Source organism: Sus scrofa, chromosome 16, assembly GCF_054392235.1.
Source record: "Sus scrofa isolate SSC_HxYL_T2T_F1_AM1 chromosome 16, Sscrofa_HxYL_maternal_Yorkshire_Landrace_v2.0, whole genome shotgun sequence".
Lineage (NCBI taxonomy): Eukaryota > Metazoa > Chordata > Mammalia > Artiodactyla > Suidae > Sus > Sus scrofa.
Window position 1 is genome coordinate 83,171,878 of NC_139398.1, and position 23,232 is coordinate 83,195,109.

Genomic DNA, 23,232 nt, shown 5'->3' on the forward strand with positions numbered 1-23,232 from the left:
ACCCATGTGCCCTAGAAATCTCAGAGCTCCTTAAGAGACGAAGCTGCTGGGCTGAGCACTGTCAAGGGCCCAAAGCTTCCTGATGCCCATCTGTGGCCCAGCACACATGCACCCACTGTCTGCCCAGACTTTCTCTCAGCTCCGTGGTCAGGGCCTGCCTTTCCAGGGAACCTAGGTTCCTCTGCACTCCCAGCAATGACAATTCCTACCACCAATTCACCAAACTCCCTCCAAATACATCCCTCTTCCCTGTTCTCTTTTGTCTGCCTTGATCAAAATCCCTGCCAACAAAATTGGCCTGGCTTCCAGTCCCACCCAATCCCAAACCCATCCTCACGGCCACCTCCTGGTCTTGAGCCACAGTCCCCTGAACCCCTGGGTCAGCACCCTCCCTCCCTCCCAGCCTCTTCCTGTGCCCTCCCCACACCAAGCTCTCAGGGCAGCCTGAAATATCTTTGCAAAACTTAACTCAGATTTTGTCATGCTCCTGGTGAAAATCATTCAGTGGCTTTCGGATAAAGACTAAAATCCTGCCATGAACCATGAGAATGCCTCGCCACCATTCCATTGAAAAAAAAAGTGAATCATATAAAAGTGAATTGCTTGAAAAATGAATTAAGAAGACATTAAACAATACAAGATTTAACAGACATAAAATTACCATCAGATTGCAGTAAAAGCTCGCTCTCCATTCTGTGCCTGTCTCGTCACTGATCTATAATTAAGAGTTTGGCTCCAGTCCTAGTGCACTGACGACTGTTTGAGCAGCCCTGGGCATCGAGGCTGAGCCGGATATACCCTCCCCACCCCAGCATCCAGCTTAGTCCCACAGGAATCGCCCCCTCACTGCCTCTACACTCTGCACTGGGGCCTGCTGCCTGCTTTCTTCTGCCTCGTGGGTTTCAGCATGCTCTTCCCTCTGTCTGGAACTCTCTCTCCTTTCCTCGCTCCTTATCCATTTCGTTAGTTTTAACACATCCTTCAGGTATTTTGTTTTTGTTTTTTGTCTTTTGTCTTTTTAAGGCTGCACCCATGGCACATGGAGGTTCCCACGTTCATGCCAAGGCCAAATGTCTACAAACTGTCTCTCTTCAGTTATTTGTGTCTGTTTGGCACCCCCTCGGCATCCCACTGATGCAGTCCTGTACCCTGGGCCTCCTCCCTGCCCATCCACTATCGCTTCTCTATGCTGCCTCTCTACAATGTTCGCATTCTTGAAACAAATGTTCACATTAATATTCATCCTGCATTCCAAGCAGCAAATCACTTAGATGCATGTTTTCCCAAATGAGGTTCTGGCCACATCTCCCCATCACACAAGGCTTCTCCAACAGGCACTTGTAGAGGGCAAACGGCATGCGATGTGATGAATCCCTAATGGCAGCATTCCAGGCATCAAGAGCCGGCCAGTGGAAGGGCTCCCCAAGGCAGTGTCTCTGCTTACCTCCATCCGAATACAAAGGCCAAGACCTCTACCTTGAGAGACACTGCTTCTGAAAGTTTACTTGCTTCTGCTGAAACAGCCACAGCTGTAGAAAGAAGAACCCAAACCGAGAGAACCACCACCTGGGTGCATTTGGTGACCCTCCGTGTGTCTCTGCTAAGTCACCTCCCCTCTGTGGGCCTTGTTTTCCCATCCATAAGACAAAATTGACCTCATGGTCTCTCAACCCCCAACTGAGTCTTTTCACACATCAGCAATACTAGGATTTTCTTTTCTTTCTTTTTTTTTTTTAAAGGGCCGCACCCACAGCATATAGAGGTTCCCAGGCTAGGGGTTGATTCAGAGCTATATTCGATGGCCTAACCCTCAGCCACAGCAACACCAGATCCAAGTCACACCTGTGACCTACACCACGGCTCACTACAATGCCAGATCTTTTTATTTTATTTTATTACTCAAATGAATTTGCCACATCTGTAGTTGTATAATGATCACAACAATCTAATTTCACAGGATTCCCATCCCACAGCCCAAACACATCTCCCCACCCCCCAAACTGTCTCCTCCAGAGACCATAAGTTTTTCAATGTCTGTGAGTCAGCATCTGTTCTGCAAAGAAGTTCAGTCTGTCCTTTTTTCAGATTCCACATGTCAGTGAAAGCATTTAATGTTGGTGTCTCATTGTATGGCTGACTTCACTTAGCATGATAATTTCTAGGTCCATCCATGACAAAACGCCAGATCCTTAACCCACTGAGCAAGGCCAGGGATCGAATCTGAATCCTCATGGGTACTAGTCAGATTTGTTTCCACTGAGCCATGATGGGAACTCCTAGGACTTTCACATACTAGAGCTCAGCATCATGTTTAATCATTTTATTGATTTATTCAACAGGTATTTATTGAGCATCTACTCAGATATATCTGGGGCTGGGGTTCCACAGATGAAGACAGACATGATGCCTATCCTTCTGGCTCAGAGAGGAAGCAGATGCTAAGGAAATAATGAATTACTGCAATCAAGGCTATACAGGAAGAGTGAGGGGTTTCATGAGAGCCAAGAGCATGAGGTTCCATTAGACTGTGTAGGATGAGGGTGCTTGTCAGAGGAAGGGACATCTGAGCTGAGACGCAGTTTCTACATGTGTTGAGACAAAGAGTTACCATATCACCTCATTTAGCCACACAACACCTGTAAGGTGAGAAGGGCAAGGATCAAGAGACTGTTTCCCAGCTTGCACAGCCAGACACAGCCCCTGCCACGCCACACCTCCCCTAGGGCAGCACAGCTCCCTTCACAGCTCCCTTCACCTCCCAATTTCATGTCCGCATCTTCATCTCCCTCCCCCTCCCCTGAGGAAGCCCTGTGAGGGAAGGGACCCCCTCTGTTTTGCACACAACACTGTTTTCAGCCCAGGCACAATGCCTAATGTATATCAGGTGCTAAGAGTATAGCTGGGGGAGTTCCTGATGTGGCTCAGTGGGTTAAGAACCTGACTAGTATCTATGAGGATGCTGGTTCAATCTCTGGCATCACTCAGTGGGTTAGGGATCTGGCACTTCTATGAGCTACATTGTAGTTTGCAGATGAAGCTCGGATCTGGTATTGCTGTAGTTTTGGCATAGGCCAGGAGCTGCAGCTCTGATTTGACCCCTAGCCTGGGAACTTCATATGTTGCATGTGCAGCCATTTAAAAAAAAAAAAAAAATCTTGGCTGGATGAGTGAGTGACTCTCCACGTGACAGATGAGGAACCTGAAGTCAAGGGATGGAATTCCCCAATCTCAAAGATAGTATGCAGTAAGGATGGGTCTCAAACCCACCTAAGGTCAGGGAGGGAGATGTACTCCAGGCATCCTAGTCCACCATCCTTCACTCAGAACAGGTCCTTTCACCTGTTGTATGCTTTGACTCTCCAACCCAGAGTTTATTAAAAAGAAAAAGTTCTGCTCTTCAGTAAGATTTAAACATTGCTGTCCTACCCCAAGCTGGTTCTCATGCAGAATCCATCACCCCCTACCCTATGGACGTCCAAGTCAGGTGACACCGGCCCTGCCCCTCCAAGGAAGATTCAGGCCCATCTGCTCTGCGTGGAGTTAGGTCTCCCCAGTGGACGACCAGGAAGCTCAAGGACACGGGCTGTGGGCCTGAGGTGGGGACAGCAGAAGATTTCATATGTTTTGCCAAATCAAGAAACCAGCGCTACCGACATCAGCCTGGTGGTTTCAATCCTGGGGAATGAGAGCTACAAAGTCAACATGAGCTGTTTGGACAAAATCCCATGTGTCGGAAGGATTCTTCAAGTGAGGAACAGGGGCTGAGAACAGATGTCAGTCTTTGTCCTCAACATGACCAGGGAACCAGCCTTTCTTCGGCACTGTCTATGTTAGGGGTAGGGAGATACGGGGAGAAGCCAGGAAGCGAAAGTCTGCTGCCATCTATGTTAGGGGTAGGGAGATATGGGGAGAAGCCAGGAGGCAAAAGCCTGCTGCTGTCCTGGGAGAAACCAAGGCAGAGGCAGGTAACCCTGGAAGGGACCCCCAGCACAGGGCAGCAGGCAGTGTATCAATTTTGAGAACCAAGTCTCCAGGGCAGCTAGGGGCATGGATGCTGAGTCACACCACTTTGTGGACTGCTCTCGCAGCCAAACCTGAGAGTAGGCTTGGCTCTGAGAGGGGGGTGGACAGACATCCAAGGGGATCTTTCGGGGTTGAGGGCAGGGCCATCTCAATTACTGATGTATCCGTAATATCTGGCACAATACCTGGCTAATGTTTATAGAATGACTGAGAGGAAAAGAGAGAAGGAAGGTGCTGGCCACCAACCCAGGAGTTAATCATTATAACAACCTTGGCCTTATTAACTGAGCATTTACCAAGTGCCAGCACTGTGCTAAGTACTTCACAGCCAGGATAACTCTGAGTAATGTGACCCTCATCTGACAGCTGAGCAAATATTACATATAGCAAAGTGAATAATTTGCATAAAAATAGTGGTGCTGGGATTGAAATCCAGCTCTGTTTGACTGGAACATCTGAGATCTTAACTACCATGTTTTTCAGCCAAATCACCTGCTAAGGAATGGAGAAACTTTTGGGTAGGGAAAGAGAAGAAAGGATATCAAGAAAAATACAGAACTAGGTATAAAACAGGAATGAATATAGTGAATGATCTCAGATTAAACAGCACCATTTCCCCTAAAGAAATCTTCCCTGATTCTCCCTCCTACTCGAGGGTCCCTTCTAACACACTTTTAGCACTTCTTCCTTCTGTGCAGTACTTGTGACCATTTTGATAAGACGAGCGATGGTGAATGGAGTTATTTACATGTCTGTCTCTTCATATGGAACAGGGCCGTGATTGACTATGTCACTACTGCTTTACTTCAATGTCTGAGAAGGTGCCCAGCACATAGTAGGGCTCAGTAAGCATTTTTAAAAGATATGAGTTAAGTAAGGATAGGCAATGGAGAAAAACACGTTCTCATGGCACATGATAAGGAGAAACAGGAGAAAAGACAACTGAACAATATTAAGAATCCCTTGAAGACCAAGGAGAAGAGCTTTATGTTGATGTTGCGAGTCACAAGAAGCCACTGTAGTTTCTTGAGCTCATCTGCATAAAGAAGATTAATCTGAATAAGATAAGACAGAGAGAACAGTTATGAGAGTACCAGATGCTTGAGTCCAAATATTATCAACATTCGAATCAGGACCAGTGCCTAAGGATCTTGTGAGGATGGCAGTAAGAATGCAGCGGAAAAGATTAATAAAAGAAATATATGGATGCAGGTTCTACCCAGAATATTACTCATCAAAAGTTAGGAAGCCATTAGGGACATAAATCTGGGTCAGTAGAAAGAACAAAAGGACTTTGGGCCTAAAACTCTGCTTCCTCCCTTTATAGAAGAGTGGATTTCCCTGAAACTCAGTTGATGCCAAGCAAGGGTAGAAAATACATTCTGTGCTACACAGCAGGATCGCATTGTTAATCCAACAACTATAAATGTAATAAAATTCACTGTTAAAATTTAAAAAAAAAGAAAGAAAGAAAATATATTCTGTTATCATTCCGTTTGTTCCCAAATCCTACACATGACCAGTCAGGAGTAAAAAAAATATGTTCCTTAAAGTTCTCAGAAGGCTCTGAGTCACTTCCCAATGAATCATTTACTCATCCACATCTCTAAACCTAGATCATTGACTTTGGAGCAGAACTGCTCCCAGGGCAAGGCCTCTGCCCACCCCACCTCTTCTTCTCCTGGACAGAATTCAAGAGGGAGCAGTACGACCTCATATGAGATTCTTAAGATGCTTGCTTTTCATACAGAAGCCTTGGTTTCAAATACAGGCTGTGATACTCACGAGCAGTGAAGCACTGGGCACATCAGATAATGATATATAAACTGCTGCTTCAAGGTCCATGAACCAGAACAATGGTTCTGGATTCATGGTTCAGAAACATAGATCCTCCTTGAGGACACTCACTCGTGGGACAAATAGTCATCGGCGACCCATGTCAGGCACCATGCTGGGTGCCAGAAATGATGAGCACAGTAAGGTGAAGATGCTAATCTAGTCTGGACAGGCAGATATGAAACACAAATCAGGCAATCAAATGTAAAACTGCTGCTCTGCTAAGTACAATGAAAGAGATTTAGGACAACAGGGAAGCCTAAAACAGGGCAATGTGAACTAGTTACAGGGGTCAGAGATGGTCTCCATATGAAAACTAAATTAGGAGTAGATACATATTAGGTAAAATCGGGATAGAAAAATACTTTGGGAAGGACAGTTCTGGGGAAAGCACCTGTGGTAGAAACACTGTCAGTGGGTAGTCAATCACTCTGAGCCGAGAAAACGCAAGGGGTAATACGATAGAAAATGAATCCAGAAGACAGCGGGGGATGGGGGGGAGATTAAGACAGACCTTATAGGCCCTGTCTCTGAGCACGTTTTATCCTAAAATCAATGGAAAACCCCAAAAGAGGTGCACAGGGGTGATATGGGATGGGAGAGGGACATTGCTGTTCAAAAAAAAAAAAAAATCACTCTGGCTGGCCTGAAAGAGCCTAGAGTAGATCCAGGGCAATCAAATGGAAGGCTTTTACAGCAGTCCAGGGAAGAGTTGGTGCTGGGCATGGCCAGAAGTAGATTCAATGTTTGTGGAGGAAGCAGAATAGCCAGGACTTTCTGATGCATGGACTGGGGAGCGTGTTTCAAGGACAGCATGGGGCTTCTGGCCTGCAAAACCAGCCAGAGGGGCCATTCACTGGGAGAGGAAACCTAAAGAAGATCTGGTCTGGGAGCAGGTCACAAGTGCTGTTCCAGACGTACGGAATTTGCAGTGCATTTGAAGCATCTCAGAAGAAATGCTAACTAGGAAGTTGTATATGCATACATGGGGATCAAAATGTACATTTAGACATTATAAGTATAAAATGAGTAGTTAGATCTGAGGGCAATGACAAGATCACACAAGAAGTAAGAAGGAAGGGCTTATGACTAGGCTCAGAGAACTTAACATTTTCCTGTTCAGCCCTCATGCTTCATGGGTTCTCCTTAAAATAGTAAAATTAAATATTAAAGACAAGACGATGGTGAGCTGCACTTACTTAGACTTACTACTCCTTGGTCACTTTGCATAAATCAGATAATTTGACTTACTCTTCCCTAGAATATAGAAGACATGCCCAAGCATTCTTGCTTCCACTTTGCAGATGTGGAAATTGAGGCTTAGAATATTTTCTTTGCCCAAGGTCACATAGCTGGTACATGGCTGGTTTCAAGCCTAGATATATCTGCTTTCAAAAATATGCCTCATGGCTTGTCCCCACTTCACCTACCACAGCTGTGAAACAGCGGTTCAATCAGAACAAGGCAGTGAGTTTAGCCAGCGGAAGGACCCTAGAGGGTAACAGTAAAAGATGCCAACTAAACTCCTAGAGCTAATGGCCCAGCCCACATGCTCAGCCTCTGGCGAATGTCACTGTCTCAGCAATGCCCTGTTTCCTCCCCATATTAGCCCCCAGGCCAATATGAAGCATGGATGTAATGACTTCACCCCATGCTGACAACTTACACCAAACCCCACAAAGGTCCCTGTGATGCAGACAACAAATTTTCATCCAAGATCAAACATTTATTTCTCTTTGGCTTGAACAAGTTACTTAACTCCTTCCTGATCCCATCTTTTAAAGGGACAGCACTGTCCTTCTACTCTGGGTTATTTCAAGGATTAAAGGATAACATGTTTGAGAAATAACCCCAAGGAGTTCCTGTCGTGGCTCAGTGATTAACGAATCTGACTAGGAACCATGAGGTTGCGGGTTTGATCCCTGGCCTTGCTCAGTGGGTTAAGGATCTGGCATTGCTGTGAGCTGTGGTGTAGGCTGCAGATGCGGCCCAGATCCCGCCTTGCTGTGGCTGTGGTGTAGGCTGGCGCTACAGCTCTGATTAGACCCCTAGCCTGGAAACCTCCATGTGCCGCGGGAGCAGCCCTGGAAATGGCAAAAAGACAAAAGACAAAAAAAAAAAAAAAAACCTGAAAACTGACAATTATGATGAAATCAAATTTATATGTGGGAAATCTTGCCTCTGTAATGGCTTTTGGCCTCGAAGACCTATTTCAAGTACCAAAGCACATTAATGAAGAAGAAATGATTGGAAACAGTAGGTAATGAATGGGATCCATGATAAAGGGTTTTTTTAATTGGCATTAATTTATCTTAAAAAGAGGGATGAGAAGAAGTTGGTCTAATAAATTATTTCCCCTGCCAGAAAAAAAAAAAAATAGGATGATGAATGTGAATCAGGCTTAGCCTTTTCAGAATGACAAGAATTTTATCTTGGTGGCCCCAGGTATCACTAATTATCATTCTCTCGTTGTTGTCCTCTGGGCCAGGTGCTTAGCCATCATTCCAGGAGCAGTTGGAAGAGTAGTATTGGTAGCTAACATTTAATGAGTGGTTACCCTCTGCCAACCACTGTGGGCTAAGTGCTTTACCTGCACTATTTCACTGAGTCCTTGTTGAGTGAAAGGTATTGATCAAAGGAGGAATCTGTTGAATTGAAAGAGAGGAAGGGATCAAAGTTAGGCAATAAATTCAGGGGATCATGTACAAGTCACGGGATGATCTGGCAGAAATTGCAGGATATCTACATTTAGGGGACTCCCAAGAGAAACGGAGAGAATGGGAATTGGGCCAAATAGAATTAATCTTCCAATAAGTCCACACTACAAATACTTTGCTTTGCACTGCCACTTATCCTGAATCAGGTACACAGTATTTCAAGCTCTCATCCAATGTTACCTGGAATAGTAATAATAATGGCAACAAACAACCCCAGTTCACATACACGCCGAATCTCCCAGGTAGTACACTGAGGGCTTTTATGCATTAGTTTAACGTCATCCTCTCAACAGCCTAAGGAGGTAGGCTTGTATAAATCTGTTTATTTTAAATGTAAAGAAACTGAGGCTCAGCAACATTTAGTACTTTGGTCAAACTCACACAATGTATAAATGTTAGAGCCTGGGTTTGCATGCAAGGTTATTTGGGTCTGGCATTCAAGATTTTAATCAGGATACCTATTCCCATTCCTCATCCATCCCAGCAAGTCCTCATTCACAGGCAGATGCTCCATCGTGAGCCCTACATGTGGGATGCTTCGTAAGAAGACATTTTCAGAGGTCCAGATACAAACAAGCTCTGGATCCCATGAAGTCAGGCAGAGTGTGTCACTGAACCAAGGGGGGTGTCCATGATCTTATGTTCTTTGGGCTCAAAGTGACTCACAGGTGACTTATGTCACCCACCCATCATCTTCCAAGGACCCTTCCAGTTCACAGAGGAATTTTTTAACTCAAGAATTAGACAACCTAGTGAAATCTGGGTCAAGATTATTTCCCATGGGAAACTAAACAGACTCTCTTTATAGGAAAAAAGAGAAAAGATAGTTGATTTGTGTAAATTCTTCAAGGGAAGCAATAAGAAAGTCAACACACTATTCACAGGAATAAAACCACAAAGCCTGATTTCACAATCTTCCCCTAGAATTATGCTTCCAGCCTCAGTTTTCTTATCTAAATAGAGACCAGTTTGGAATGAAGGATTTCTAAGTTGCCTTCTAGCTCTGACAGTCTATGATACTGTGATAAAAGGCTTTCTAAGGAAACTGACAAGCATTTGGAAGATTTAAGAAATGCTGGCTTTGGAGGAGAGCTGAGTAAAATTGCCTCAGTGCCATTTGCCGTGACCTTCTCCCACACACCAGAAAAAAAAGCTGAACTACTCAACTCTTGATTCCAATGGTTCCTGTACTCAGCTTGATTTCCAGGTTCCCCCTTCCATTCTGTGGTTTATAAAACCACAGGTAACATGAAAAGCACTGCTTCTGCCTTCTGAGACTTGTAAGACTGTATGCTTCCCCATTCTGACCATCTCCAAGCATCCTGGTGGGAGGATGGATACATGAGGTTTCCACAGGCAAGATGCTTACGTGGATTTCAAGGGACTCTTACTGGCCTGTTGTTTTTGCCTTCCCAGCATGAATGACATCTTCCAGCCACAGGAGCACTATTTTCCTTTGGGAATTATCCACTTCCTATCCCTATACTTCAGATGAGGGTGACCCACCCACAAGTCAGACCTTGGTCCATCCACATACTCCACCTTCTGGCCCCTGAGATTGTTTCAGGGATGATCATGTAATCCAAGCCAAGCCAAAAAGAACATATGTCCAGACTGTGTTCTAACAGAGAAACAGGTGCTGACTTTCTGTTGGAGCTGCTCAGATAGAGTCTGGAAGTAGGCTTAACATCTTTTCTGCTCCTCAGGAAACTTGCCTGAGAAAGACACCAACACAAAAGAAAGCAGATTCTGGACTCAGAGAAAATCAGATAACTGATAACAATATGTGAACACCTAGATCACACCAGGCCTGAAGCTCCACTCTATCCACTTGTCTTCTCATGTAGACCAACACATTTTCTTTTTGCTTTCACGAATGCAAGCTGCATTCCTTTTATATGTAACCCAAACAGTCGGATAATATGTACTTTAGTCAGGAAAAAGTATTAATTTCTATAAACTAGGTATTATAGGAGTTCCTGCTGTGGTGCAGTGGGTCAAGAATGTAACTGCAGCAGCCTGGATTGCTACAGAGGCATGGGTTCAATCCCTAGCCCAGCACAGTGGGTTAAAGGATCCAGCATTGCCACAGCTGCATCTTGAATTCAATCCCTGGCCTGGGAACTTGCATATGCCGCTGGTACAGAGATCAAAAAAAAGAAAAAAAGACTAGGTATTGTAGGTATAAGCAGAAACAATATATGTGATAGTCGCCTTCCTTGGTTAATTCATGCTATTTGTAACTTACATAGGTTTGATCAATTAAAGGATATTTGTGCTTCAACCAATCTAAATTGGATTCTTTAATGTCTCATCATAACACGAAAAGCATGAACTTGCATTAATCCTATGTAAGTGATTTACCATGCACTCTATCCACAGAAAGTTGGAAAATGGTGCCATTCTTTGGAACATAAAGTGTTACAGTATTTCATCAATCATTTGTTGACCAAAAAAACCTAAAAAATAAATTTTAAACATTTAAAAAAAAAAGATTTTTCGGGTAGTGACATTTTATGATTCATGGTAAAGAGAGTGATTCAACCTACACACGGTTTCCCATCTTTCCTTCACTGCCCTCTGGGCTTATCTCATCCAGGCCCTTGATCTCTTCCCAGGGTCTCATGCCATACCCCAGCCAATCCTAAGGCTCAAAGAGAAGAATCCTTCCCCAAACCACACAACTGAAAAACTGCCCATGCCAGACATCAAGGAGACAGACTAATTCTCCTTTCTTTGCCCCTGCCCCCTAATTTATCTTGAAACTTTCCATCTCTTTCTTTCCATTTGGCCATCATAAGTCAGGCCACCATCATTTCTTGCCTAGCCCACTGGAACAGATTCCCTTATTTCAGTTCTGCTCCCCTCAAACTATCTCATGAAATGAACTTTCTAAAGTGTAATCATCACTCCTTTAAAAGACTTCCTTGGTTTCTCAACTATACGTGGAGTTCAAACTCCCTTGCCTGCTCTAAAGACCATAGGTGATCCCACCTGCCTCCTCCCCCTTTCCTATCCCATCACCCTCCCCACCACCACCTCTTCTCTTTGGACTCCATGTTTCTGATTTTCCTGCAGTTTTTCAAACATACTAAGACATTTCTGAGTTAGAGTCTTCACAAGTGCTCTGGTACTCTCATCCAGTCCTCACCTGGCTGGTTTCTTCTTTGTCTTTGAGATTTAAATGTCATTTCCTCAAAAAAGCTATGACCTTCACCACCACCACCAAGTTAGTCTTGGTCCCACAGCCTTGATATTTTATTTACCTGTGCCTATCACAGTTTCAAGCTACTTTGTTGATTCACCTATTTATAGTAGTCAACCCAACGAAAATATAGGCTCCATGAAAGCTAATATTGGTCTGTTTTATATATTCTCAGCAGCCTTAGGGTGCCAGGCTTATGAAAGATACTCAGAGTAAATGTTTGTTGGATGAATGGATGGATAAAAGTGGAGATATTGGGATTCTAACTCAGGTTGTCTATATTTCAAAAGAATAAATATGACCTGTGAGAGTATTCCCAAACTTACAGTCAGCAATTCTTTTCTTAGTTGTTTTACAAGAGAAACATCACCTCTCCTGTTTCACTCTGTAAAACGGGCTTACCATGGTGTACCATGAAGCTGAATTAGGAAATTGGTGTCCCACAACCAAAATATCCACAGAGAGAAAAAAGAAAAAAAAAAAGAAAAAAAAAAAAAAAGCCCCATGACCTATACGAGGCATTATAAGTTATTACATGTAGATGCTGGGAGCCCCCCAGCCAATCGCAATCCTCAACAAACTCTGACTGAAATACAAACAAAATGGACTTTCTAATCTTTAGCTTTTAATAAAAAAAATATTGAGGAAAGATGATGAATGTTAAGGCAATCACAGTAGATGTATTACCTTCCATTGTGCTCGGCTCAGATCTATAGCTATTTCAGAAAGAGAGACTTGGTTACAAGGTAAATTTCATTTGTTTTGGATAAAGAACAATGTGATATTTTTGACAAAGTACTATAAAATATGCCACTTTTTTTGAACAAAGTGAGATATAATAAAAATGATATATAAGATTTTGAGGGAAAGCTATGATTAGAAAAGAGCTCATAGTTCATTTTGGACTACCCATAACATTTTAGGAAAACCATCTCCATACACTTTCATGTACATATAAGTTAAATAATGACAAGCATAATTAAATAACTATGTTGTGGCTTATTTAACATCTGTCCCCAAATGGACTATCAGCTCCATGAAGGCAGCAATTGTGTCTATCTATGACTCCAGTACCTGGAAGAGATACAGTCAGCCTTGAGTGGAAACACAAAGTCTAGACAAGAAGAGCAATTCACACCAGCAACCTTTGCCACAGGGGTAAAAAGATGAAGTCTGGAGTCAGACAACCTGGGTTCAAATCCCGTGACTGCTACTTACCAACTCTATGAACTTCAGCACAGCTTTAACTTCTTTATCTGTAAAGCAAGGATAAATAATAGTTGCTTCTTCATAATTATGATGATCCTATGCCTAGCATACAATAAGCACTCAATAAATGCTTGCAAGTACCATCAGTGCCATCCCCACCATGTCATAGCTTCTCTTCTTCTTTCCTCTCACAGCCAACCCTGGAACTTCCTCTCCTCCATTCCTGGCTGCAGAAGAACAGCAGAAGCCAGAGCGTGCATGTTGCTGACATAAATCAAAGGCAGATGATCTCCTTCCACTGACTCGTCCCCATAAATCAGTGCAGCTCTCTGAACAGAGACAAATTCAGACTCCAAATGTGTTCTCCTGTCTCCCTCTACCTGGTGAAAGATGACTTCTCAAACAAGAGTTTGGAACAGAAAAGAACTTTGAGAGATGACACCGCTCAGCCCTCTTGATTTACAGTTAGGAAAACTGGACCCAAAGAGGAAATGAGAACTTCCCAATTAGGAACTGAGCATTGCCAGATGCAGGCAGAAATTCTAACCCCCAAGCCCAGCGAAGGGTAGTTTTTACTCAGTGGTGTAACAAGGGCCAGACAGCAGGAGAAATCAGCCCCTGGGATGGGCATAAGGATGTTCATTGTCTGTAGAGAATTTAAAATAATTTTTAAAGTGACCAGAAATCAGTTTGCTTTTTATCACTGCCATGTGCCTCAAATTCTGAACAATACCGGTGACACAATATTGGCATTCCAATGCCCCCCAATAAAACTTTGTTTGTCAAAGTTCTAAACAAGTGCTGAGGTTATTGCTGAGTTTGTGTAATACACAGTAAGTTTGAAACATACGGGCTCAGCTTTGCACACCAATTTTAAGAGTAAGTCTGTGACAGTTTGGAATCATTTGGGCTTACTTCAGCCACAGATGCTGTCTCCAACCCCTATTGTATTACATATTCTTCAGTTTAAGCTGTAGATCTGAAATAAACAATGACAAAAGAAAGAAAAATAAAACTTGAAATCATTGGGGTTTGTCATCCTATGTCACTCCTTGAAATTTTTATTTTGTGTTTACAATTTAAAACAGAGAAATGCACAGTGCAATGCTTTTGTTTGGTAACTGAAAAGTATAGTTGAGATGTGAAATGTTTTACCAAGTTTGAGAAATCTATTAAAAATAAAATTCCTTTGAGTTCTGTGGTACAGCAAGTTAAGGATCTGGCATTGTCGCTGCGCTGGCTTTGAGTCACTGCTGTAACGTGAGTTCTATCTTTGGCCTGAGAACTTCCGCATGTCATGGGCACGGCCAGTAAATACATAAATAAAATTATTCTATGAAATCATGCCATTTGCACCAAAATAGATAGACCTAGAGATTATCATACTAAGTGTAGTAAGTCAGACAGAGAAAGACAAATACCATATGATATCACTTATATGTGGAATCTAAAACATGACAAAAATGAACCTATCTACAGAACAGAAACAGACTTACGGGCAAGGAGAACAGATTTGTGACTTCAAAGGAGGAGGTGGGTAGAGGGGTAGACTGGGAGTTTGAGATTAGTAGATGTAAACTCTTATTAGAAAGAAAAAAACAAGGCTCTGCTATATAGTACAGGGAACTATATTCAATATCTCGTGATAAATCATAATGAAAAAGGCCCAATGTGAAAAAGAATATATATATATATATATAATTGAATCACTTTGCTGTACAGCAGAAATTAACACATTGTAAATCAACTATACTTCAAGTATATAATTTTTTAAAAAAATCTAATAAAAGATAAAATTCTTCTGTTCTATGTGTCTATTGTTTTAAAACTAAAGATTGAATCAGGAAAACTGATCATTCCTGATCACTACACAGTTACTACTGAAAGTAATTCCGTTGCCTTACAGTGGGCGTGGTCAAATGATCCCCTCCAAGGGTCAGACATGCTTAGGACATCACAGTTTTTGTTACATGGCGAAGGCTGGGCACAGCCTTCTTGTGCACTCCTGATGTTCCTTCTCTTTGGAGAAGCCCTCATTATTGTAAACCCCCTTTCCTCTCTCCTTTTTCTCCATCCCAACTACCCCACCCCACCCCCAACAGGAGGAGTGCTTCATCTGAATAACAATTTGATACCAAGGTGTAGGAAGCTGGAACTTTTCTCTCTCCCTTGTTGAGAGTCAGGGGACCTATAGGGAGCTCAGCCTCATCTTGGTGGCAAATCGTCCAGGAGAAGGTTTTCCCCTAAGACGTGGGTGAACTCTAGCCAGGAATGGGGAGTCAGGCTCTGTAACTCCATCCACCAGCTACATCCTCCACTGTCAGCTTTGTAGTGATAAGGGTGACCTTTTGGCCTCCCATCTAGTTTAGTCCTGTGTCTTATTTTATTTTATTACTTTTATAGTTGTGCAATGATCATCACAACCAAATTTTATAGCATTTACATCCCAGTGCATCCTCCCACCCCCCAACTTGTCTCATTTGGAAACCATAAGTTTCTCAAAGTCTCTGAGTCTGTATCTGTTCTGCAAAGGTGATTGTGTCTTTTTTTAGATTCCACGTGTAAGTGATACTGTGTCTTATTTTTTAACTGATGCAGAATGAGCAGGGAAAGGGATGACTACTTACTAAACCCTCTTGGACCTGCTAATAATCATGATGATGATAATGATACTAACAATAGCAGGATTTTTAAGCTACCGTGTTTTGAATATTTGCTGTGTCAGGTGCTGTGTTGAATTTAAATGCATTGTCTTACTGAATCTTCACGACACATCTACAAGGCTTGTTCTGTGTGTAGATGCGTGTAGATGTTCTTGTTCCCATCTATGTTACAGATGAGAAAACTGAGGATTAGCAAATAATAAACATGCCCTTCATCACACAAGCATCAAATGATGGCAGAGGACATGACCCTGGGTCAACAATAAAAGACCCAAACGCTTAACCACTACACTGACTCCTTTGCTTATTCATGGGAGAAAATCCACTTATGGACCACCCTTATTAGATCTAAACTCAGAACTAATGTACTCTTCCCAAGAAAAATGGTTCCTGTTCTCTCACCTCTGTTCTGCTGATTTGCTCTCCCTCACCTCTCCCCAACTGAGAAATCCAGAAGATTTAATTTGGAGATGGGCTTTACACTGTGAACACAGAGCACAGCAGCCTGGTCATGCCCAGCTCCGTGGCCCCACCTTTGCCAGCCATCTCATCTTGAAGTCTTGCCTTCCAACTTGGCTGGATATTTCCCCACCCCAGGACTGCCAGCGACAGTGTCTTCAGGCTGAGAGGGGCCAGGAAAGCATGCATTGCTACAAGGTGACAAACTCAGCTCTTGCCAAGCCTTCTTGGCAGGGCTGGCCGCCACTTCTGTGGTGCAATTTCAGGAGTAATGGCCTATTCCAGCCTCTCTTCCCACTCCCCACAACTAGCCTGTCATGGGGCCTGAATTTTCACCATTGTATAAATGTATCCCTTTGACTTAGAGCATCATCCCCCATCAAAAAAGTAAAACAGGGAATTCCCGTCGTGGCACAGCAGAAACGAATCTGATTAGGAACCATGAGGTTGCGGATTTGATCCCTGGCCTTGCTCAGTGGGTTAAGGATCCGGCATTGCCATGAGCTATGGTGCAGGTCGCAGACGTGGCTCAGATCTGGTGTTGCTGTGGCTGTGGCGTAGGCCAGTGGCTACAGCTCCGATTAGACCCCTAGCCTGGGAACCTCCATATGCCGCAGATGCAGCCCTAAAAAGACAAAAGAAAAAAAAGTAAAATATTCATGAAAAGTAACACATTCAGCCTTAATTTCTTCATATAGAGTGGGGGGGAGGGGTGCCATATACCAACTTCAAAGAGTTGGCGTAAGAACTAAGAGATAGTATGTATGGTAGATACCACAGAGTGCTGGGTACCAAACACACACAGCAAATGTTAGCAGTTGCCACATCATCATCACCACCGCTAAATCTGGATGGGTTTATCTGTATGATTTCTTTGTTCAAAGGTTTAGAAATAGAACCTAGGACTGATCCCAAGAGACGGTCAGTACAACTGGGAATCAGGAAACTTGAATTCTGGCCCTGATTTGGCCATCAACTCCCTGTATTATGGAAATACCACTGATACTCTCTGGGCCTTTTTAATTGTCTTCATTATTCTCACCATCATTATAAAATATCTTTTATCTCTACAGCATATTTTGATGCACAAGCTCATTGGTATCGTCTATCCCATGTACACTTCCCAATGAATCTCAAGTTAGTCGGGGGCAAATATGGAGCCTGAGACTGGAGGTTGTGAGTGACTTCCCCAAGGTCACAGAGCCACTAGCAGAACCAATGTGATGTCCAGAAGACATATTCTGGTCTCTGGTCCAAGAGATGCAAGAGATGAAAGAGCCTTCTAAAGCAGTCTGGTTCAGGAATGGCTGGTACCTAACCCACAGGACCTGAATTCCCACCCCACACCTCCTGCAGGAATCACTAACTGATCATGACAAACCCATTAGTACTTCTCACCATGGTGCTCCAGGATATTTTTAACTCTCAGTCAAGCTGCGCATAGAACAAACTAATCGTTTTCTCCCATCTAGACCAGAGGTTGGCAGGCTACGTACAGCCCATGCAAACACGGCTGGCTTTTGAGTTCCTACTATTTCCCAGTCTGTTTTTCTTACTCTTTAATATACCTATGAATCACCTCAGCATCATCTTAAATGCACATCCTTAGCATTCCTGCTGTGGTGCAGTAGGAAGGTCTGACTGCAGCAGCTTAAATCACTGTGGAGGTGTAGGTTCAATCCCCAGCCCAGGACAGTGGCTTAAGAATGCAGAGCAGGCCACATCTGTGGTTCAGATTCAATCCCTGGCCTGAGAACTTCCATATGCACCTGTGCGGTGGTGGGGGTCGGGGGAAAACCCATCCTCGGTCAATAGGTCCAGATTGGGGCCCAAGAAGCCACATTTCTAACAAGCTCCTAGGTGCTGCTTCTGCTGTCAGTTCAGGGACCACAATTTAGGGGACAAACTCCTAGTGAGCTGTTGGAGATGCCCCACCTCTTTGTGTGTGCAAGCTTCAGGCTGCACCCAGCCTCTCAGGGGCATCGATCCTATCCCAAGGCTGTGGTCAATGCCTACCAAATACACCTTCCCTGGAACACACGTGAATTGGAGAGGAGAACAGGAGAGGACACACAACACAACATTCCTCTCCCAGTCCTGGAGCACTACCCCTTACACACACACATTCACATACACACTCAAGGTTTCTGAGGGCTCTTGGGGCACTTGTGTGCCGCAGCAGATAGCACACTACCCTCAGACAGGCAATCTGAGACCTGAGATCTAGCCTGGTTTCTGCGCTTTTCACTCTGTGATCTTGGTCAAACCCCTCCAGGTTTGTCTCCATCCTCTTAAAGGACTGAACTGAGAAGTGAGCACAGTCCAGAGGCCAACTCATTACCTGGCCCCAAGATTTGCTTTTTTCCCTAGGCAATCTGGGGACACCAGGTTAGAAGGTGTGGCTGCAGGTATTTTCCTCACCAGGTTTGCAGTGGGAAGTGATGGATGAGCAGCCGGACCTAGAACATCAGTGCTCAAAGGACCCCGGCACCCAGCCAGTCCAACCTCTTCACGGAACATCATGTCCCTCCTTGTTTGTTTACCTCGTTTAAAACAAAGAAACCCAAACATCTTTGCCCTGGAGCCTCAAGCAATGCTTAGCAATTAAAAGATACTTAGATACTGCAACAAAGCCTACAAAGCACAGCAGCATTTTAATGACCCTGAAGTAAAACCTGGTTTAGGAAAAAAACAGAAAGGCTTTCCCCTTCTAACTTGACAGCATCCTTGCCCTTATGGCACTGTTTTTGCTGTTAAGGGAGATGAATTAGAGCTGTTCAGTGGGCAGGAGCAGGAAGAACTGGCTGGAAGTCAGGAGACATGGGCTCTGGTCCAGCTCTGGCAGCCTCAGGCAAGTCACTTTCTGAAGCTGGTTGTCAGTTTTCTCATCCATCAAATGGGGATAATAATAATAGAAATGCGTACTTAATATATGCTGGTCACTATTACTTATATTGTTATTTAATCCTCACCAAACCCCAAGCTATATGTACTGGTACATCTAATTTACATGAGGGAAACAAAACTTGGAGAGATTTAATACGACAGCAAGGCCCCAACAACAGTTGGTCCTCTTGACTCCAAACTTGTACTCATATTTCCTGCCTGGGTCATCTCCTTGCCCTGGACCTCCCTCAGAATTTCTATGAGATTCAAATAAGAAGATGGATGGGAAAAATCATTTCATATTCCTAAGTGCTGCATACATATTGCTGTGGTTATTAAGCTAAAGTAATGAATGCCAAGTGGATAAATTTCAGGCACCAGGGTAGGTGGGAATACGCAGAGAGGAACTGGGGTTCCTCTCAGAGAATTTTGGACAAGACCTGTTCTCAGTTCCACTTCTCTGTAATCCAATTGGTATATCCATCTCTTTTCTTTCAGAGATTCCACCGCTCAAGATATATCCGCGTGTCTAATAAGCTCCCTCACTTTAGAAATTCCCTGGAGTCACACAGGGTTAATCTCCCTCCCATTTTTACCTTGGGTTTTGGTTCTTCTTCTCACAGGTGGGAGAAGTGGAAGGAAAGGGGGTTGGAGTTTCCCCCTTTGCATAGGGAGCTCCCTTTTAATTCAATTCTCCTGTCACCCATTCTCTCATTATAGTTATAGATTTGGGCAGCCTCTTGCCATGGTTACACAATCTTCTGATTAAATTCTGCCAGCCAGCCAGCAACAGTTTCAGAAAGTGAATGAATAAATAAACTGCTGCACTAAACCAAATAAGGAGGCACAAGCCCTGGGTACAGGGCTAGTTCTCCGAGTTCTAAGACAATCAGGACCACATTAAAAGAAGTATAGCAGTCTGAATAAGGGAGGGGAGAAGAATGGCATTATTCTAGTTGGAGTGCATTTAAGAAACGAACACGAATAAAAGTGGAATGTGCCTAGAGCTTGCAAGTGGAGAAGACGATTAAGTGTGGGACTCTGGGAGACTCCCTTTCCTTCTCTGGGACTCTATTTTCTTAGCTGTCAAATGACATAATCATATTCACTAGTATTGTTAAGTACTTACAGTGTGCCAGGCATGGTGCCAAGTACTTTAGCAGTTAACATGTCATACCTAGATTAGTTGAAAGAACTGAAGATATTTACCCAGAGGAAAGGCAGCCTGAGAAGGAAAAGTAAACTGAATTTAAATATTTACTACAGTTTGAGGAGAATACAAAGTTTATCCTGTGTTCCTTGTGGGCTTTTGAGTTAAAAGGACAGTGTTTCCCATCAGACTTCAGGGTGGGCACTTCATCTGCCAACGCCTCACTCTTTAATGTTGGAAGATTTACTAAGCCTCCCCATCTTAGTTTTCTCGGCTGCAAAATGGGCAGGCTATCGCTTACTTCATACATTACAGGAGGTTTAAATAATGTAGGTGAATGATATGAAGTACATAACACACACTAAGGGGTCAATAAATGTTTGTTCCTTCTTTGCCACGGAAAATTAGAAATAAAGGACAATTACTTTGTTCCACGGCCTTAATTAAAGAGAGAACCGGATACCATTTTAAAAATGAAAAGACAACAAACAGAATGGGAGAAAAATCTTTGCAAACCATGCAAAAGACAAGGGTCTAATCTCCAAAATATACAAACAACTCAGGCAACTCAACAACAACAAGAAAACAACCTAACTGAAAAATGGGCAGAAGACCTAAATTCTCCAAAGAAGGCATATAGATGGCCAACAGGCATATGAGTGAATGCTCAACATCACTATTATTAGAGAAATGCAAATCAAAACTACAATGAAGTACCACCTCACACCAGTCAGAATGTCTATGATTAAAGGGTCAACAAATAACAAATTACAGAGAAGATGTGGAGAAAAGGGTGCCCTCCTTCACTGTTGGTGGGAATGTAAACTGGTACAACCACTACGGAAAACAGTATAGAAATACCTCAGAAAACTAAATATAGCACCACAATATGATCCAGCAATCCCACTCCTGGGCATATATCTGGACAATACTTTCATTAAAAAAGATGCATGCACCCCAATATTCATTGCAGCACTATTCACAATAGCCAAGACATGGAAACAACCTAAATATCCATCAACAGATGAGTGGATTAAGAAGATGTGGTCCATATATGCAATGGAATACTACTCAGCCATAAAAAATGAATGCTGTTTACAGCAACATGGATGGAACTAGAGAGTCTCATACTAAGTGAACTAAGTCAGAAAGAAAAAGATAAATACCATATAATATTACATATTTGTAGAGTCTAAAATATGGAACAGATGATACTATATAAAAAAACAGAAACAGATAATGACCAAAGGCAGCAGACTTGGGGTTCCCAGGGGGGTAAGGAGGAGGGATTGGGATGGATGGCCATTTGGGGGACTTGGGGGGATGCAAACTGTTATATTTGGAATGGATTGTCAATGGGACCCTAATATAAAGCACAGGGAAATGTGTTTGGTTGGGTCACTTTGCTGTACAACAGAACTTGGAGAAACATTGTAAATCAACTATACATACATACATTCCATACATGCACACATACATAAATAGAGCCAGATAGCCCAGAGTTGACACCCCATTACTTGAGTGCATACTTCACCCTGGCCCCAGTCACTGCATACCCACATGCATCTACGCCAAGATAAATTCTGGACATACTCCAAACTTAATTATCAGGATTCTCTAACCTAGAAGGGCAGGAAGAAAATGAATTCATTCTATCCAAATAAATGATAGAATCTTCTTGTCCCTTATACCCTACTGGCTCTTAAACTAGGAGTGAACAGGCAAATGTATTGCCCATAATTTCCCGGAAGGTGGGGCTCAAGTCCATCTGGTTTACCTCAGGAATCCCAGCACTGGGCAGAGTGCACAGCGCACTGTAGGTGCTCCATAGACAAGGCTCTGGGTGACTGATTGACAGTAAAAATTACTTCTTTTTTTTTAAACAAGTGGCCGCACCTGCGGCATATGGAAGTTCCGAAGCTAGGGGGTCAAGCCACAGCCACTGTAGAAGCAATGCTGAGTAGTTACGTTGTGAGCCACACGGGAAGTCCAAAAACTACTTTTTAATGTGGGGGTACCTTCTCCCCATCTCTCTAGCTTCTCCCCCAAGAACTCTTCCAGAGTAAGGGATGACATATTCATTCCATTTCCTTTGTTTTAAACACACTAACGTACCCAAATTTATATCTCCAGTCTGGATACCACCCATGAGCTCTAGATTCATGTAGGTGTTTAATCCAAATAAGAAAATAGATAAAGTAAGTTTGTATATGCCTCCAAAATTACTCTTCACCCACTGTTCAATAAATACATAATGAATAAAATGCAGTCCTCCCTTCAATCTTTCTCATCTTGGATAATGGCACTACCATCTCTCTAATTGTTTAGGTAAAAAACCTAAGCGTCATCCTTGATTCCGCAGCATTAATCTACATTCATCAGCAAATCCAATCGGCTCTTCTAAAATATACCCCAAGCCTGCTCATTTCTCAGCAGTTCCCCCTAAAGCATCTTAGAGTAAGTCACTATCGTCTCGTTCCTTCACTGCCACAAGAGCCACTAAGGGACGTGCCCGCTTCCTTCTTTCTCACAGCCTGCTTGTTATACAGCAGCCAAACAGTCCTTGTAAAACACATCACTTCACTCCCCTGCTCAAAACCCTCTCACGCACCTGAGTCAGTTTTAGGATGCCCTGTCTGAAATATTAGAAATACAATGAACAATGAACAAACTGAGCAGACATGCCTGCCCTTGGGAGCTTACATCCTCCTTAGACAATAAACAAATAATGGGGAGTGCTGGGGTTGAACTTTTCATATGGGCAGTTGGGAATAGCCTCAAAGAAACAGGACCATCTGAGCAACAGAAAAATAAATAAAAGCTCTCCAGATGGAGGGAATGGCCAGGGCAAAGTTCTGGAGGAAAGAGCAGGCCTGGCATATTCTAGAAACAGCAAGGAGAAGACAGCGTGGCTGGAGCAGAGTGAGGGGAAAGAAGGCAATGGGAGGTGAGCTCAGGAAGGGAACAGGAAGCCAGGTCATGCAGGACCACGGAGGCCATCACTGGGACTTTGGCCTCCCAGTGCGCCAGCACCCAGAGGGATGGGAAGACCCTAGAGGGTACTGATCAAGAGTGATATGGCCT

At 43.4% G+C, this 23,232-nt stretch overlaps 1 long non-coding RNA gene across 6 annotated transcripts in view; it reads right to left on the minus strand.

Annotated features, from left to right (window-relative positions):
- Positions 1–23,232, minus strand: part of LOC110257249 (uncharacterized) — an 830,883-nt gene that overhangs the window by 623,449 nt on the left and 184,202 nt on the right. For all 6 annotated transcript variants that reach the window (XR_014831014.1, XR_014831013.1, XR_014831009.1 and 3 more), the window contains one exon: positions 13,000–13,037. This is a non-coding gene — a long non-coding RNA (uncharacterized LOC110257249). Of the gene's footprint in view, positions 1–12,999; positions 13,038–23,232 lie in introns of those variants that run through there.